This window comes from Ceratina calcarata, unplaced genomic scaffold, assembly GCF_001652005.2.
Source record: "Ceratina calcarata isolate Rehan_Ccalc_2016 unplaced genomic scaffold, ASM165200v1 scaffold233, whole genome shotgun sequence".
Taxonomy (NCBI): domain Eukaryota; kingdom Metazoa; phylum Arthropoda; class Insecta; order Hymenoptera; family Apidae; genus Ceratina; species Ceratina calcarata.
In genome coordinates, this window is record NW_017145180.1 from 144346 (window position 1) to 147217 (window position 2872).

The 2872-nt window shown below is 44.6% G+C and overlaps 1 protein-coding gene across 4 annotated transcripts in view; it reads right to left on the reverse strand.

Annotated features, from left to right (window-relative positions):
* The window catches only part of LOC108622661 (Golgi integral membrane protein 4), a 13338-nt gene extending 11028 nt beyond the window's left edge, over positions 1-2310 (reverse strand). For 3 of the 4 annotated variants that reach the window (XR_003388860.1, XM_018020695.2, XM_018020694.2), the window contains exon 1: positions 1974-2309. The gene's annotated coding sequence lies outside the window, so the exon portion shown is untranslated. Of the gene's footprint in view, positions 1-1973 lie in introns of all 4 variants that reach the window. The other variant, XM_026811664.1, reaches the window with a different exon arrangement.
* Between the last annotated feature and the right edge of the window lie 562 nt (positions 2311-2872).

Here is a 2872-nt window from a genome sequence, read left to right on the forward strand (position 1 = left end):
GACTAATAAAACCTGTTAATTTATTAACTCACAATAACTTGAGCGATACGATTAATTATGATAGGCAACGCGATTATCGATACGAGATTATTTAAACGATACTATATCACGTCACCGTTGCCTGTTTATTATTAATGAATTGCTTAATGCGTTTGGTGAATGCAGAATCAAGGTATTAACACATTCATTGTAGTATTTATGCAGTTTCCATCGGTGATAAACTATTACGTATAAACCAGGGACTCGTGCCGCATGATTGGTGAAACGAGAAGGTCGTCGCAGCCATAAATGTACAGAAAGCTGAACGATAATACATGCAAGACCAGAGACAAAGTGCGATGAAAATATGCGCTCACTAAAGAGCATCTACATCGATAAAAGCGTACGAAATACTTGCTAGATTCCAGGCCCACTACAAACATAGAAAATGTTCTTGGATTACACATACATAGAAGATGTTGTTCAATGTGTACGTTCTTTATCTATTTTTAATACTTTCTATGTGTCGCTACTACTTGGACCTATATACGTGAACGCGCCACGTCTTTTATGTGCAAAGTGGGTCCGGTATCCCATGGGCCATCTGTATGTACGTGCGTGCAGTCCCTAAAAAAATACACGCGCCTCGGGAAACGTCTGAAATTGGACACCGGTAATTACGACAGGTCGAGCTTTTATCGGGCCAGCGGAAATTACATCCGTCTCATCCGCGAAGTTCGTCCTTGCCACGCCGGGCCGGGCGAATTACCCGAGGATGTTTGTACGGGGAGACGATGATACCCTGGCCTGCCGGCGGGCGTGCACACACGCGCGCGCCGGAAGAAAGTGTGCGAGGGATGGAATTGTGTGAGCAGCCTAGCGGCTGAGTTCCGAGTTCACTGACACTCTCGAGCACGCGCGATAGATCCTACTTTCACGTACGTACGTACACATGTAAACCGGCTTGAGCGTATGGGAATTTTGATAAAAAATCAAACCTGGAGGGACGATTTTATCCGTGTCACGAGAGATAAAATTCATACGATTCTTAAGAATCGCAGACTATCAGCTGGATAAGATTTAACGTGGCGTTCAGTATATCCAATGACACGTTTTGTCTAGCGCTCTTAACTACGTTCATAAAACGAGGAGAGCTGTTTGTAAAAATGTCGAATGGGATAATTTTATCGTTAGCTCAATAGAGTTCTTAGAACGCCGACGGGAAACCGGTTTACGGGGAACGGTACAACGCGAGGCCGTAAAACGCAGTGTTTTCGATGATCCTACCTGCGCCGGGTATTCAACAAGCAATTAAAAATCGTTCTCATTACGTGATAAAAATTTATTATGATATAAAAATACATTTCCCTGAGCTCGAGTTCCGGTACGATGAATCATACACTTCCTGTTTACAAATATCGCGCGAAAAATCGAAAGACAGTCAAATTTATTATACGACGAATCGTCAATACAATTCGTAGTCGATTTTACGACCAATTTACTGGGAAGATAAGCACACGCCCGTTGAATAATTCTTGTATCAAATCATATGCGTGATTACACAGTTATTTATCAGCTCCTTTATGGACATTAATAATAATCGACGGTGATTAAAAAAAAGTACACTTATCGGAGTACACACGAACTGGTCTATATTTAAAAGATACAACCAACAGATACAGAGAATCTACACGTACATTAAGCATTTTAATGCAGAATTTGTTTACATGTACTGGCCGAATTCCAACGACGTATCCGTATTGACATACAAATTTTAAATGGTGCGATTAAATGAACATAAAATTCCACATAAACTTCGAGGTTAGTTTATTTGACAAATGAGATCATGACACTGCAGCCGGTTTGGAATAGAGGATCGCTGCTAGGATTAAGAGCAGGGCCAGGGTGAGGACCGAGCCGATGGACCAGCACCAAGCTTTCCACGTTTCCGCTTTCCCATGCAACACAAACAGCAGGCACATCGAAGCTCCTACCTCATGCACGATACCGATGGGCACGGTTAACTCTCAGCTCCTTGTCATCGCCGCGTCCTTGGTTTGGCAGCGTACAAAGCCGACGGAGAACACCGAGGAAAAACAGCGTCGCGTCGCGATCCGCCGGCGGCCAGACGTGGTTAAGCGGTGGCGAACTATTCGATGAATTCGTCAACAGAATAGATATTTCCGAAGGAGGTAAAATCGATGCACCGCGATCGAGTCGGACGCACTGTCAGGTTAGGAGTTGCGTGAGAGACCAGCCGCTTCGCCGTTGCAGTCCGACGGCTCCGACGCTGAAAAGTAGTCTCCCCTTCCGTCGGTTCTCTGACTGCCACGCCATTAAACCCGACCAATGGATACGCGCCACTTTCGTGGCTGACCAATGCCTGGGTTATTTACTGATGACTTATAACAAAAATTCCTAATTCGATCAATTTTCCGCGATCCCGATATAAATCTGTTCATTTAAACTTCATCGATTTCGTATAACATGTTCGGAACATCGAGAGCTCACTGCCTGAGGAAGCCTGTTAGCAGATCGTAGACAGTTCAATCTTTCTCTGAAAGTAATCAGGATTTTCTGTCAGTAGGAAAATCGTCATTGTATCAACGTATCAATTTACACGTAGCAAACTACTTTTAATTCATTCAAATATTTCGGGAAAACATCAGGACTTTAATGCTAGTAACTTTAGCGATCGCCACGGCTGCAATTGGCGGCGCTGTCCTCTTGCGGGGCACGGCTCGGCGACGTTCGGCCGCTCAGTCAAGAAACTCGACTGCATCGAATCACTACGAGCGAGGTTAAATTTGGTACAAGCCAGGAGCGCGTTGCTCTCTCCTAGAATCGGCTCTGCCATCACGGCAGTGGCTCTCGCGAGTCGAGGAACTGTGTG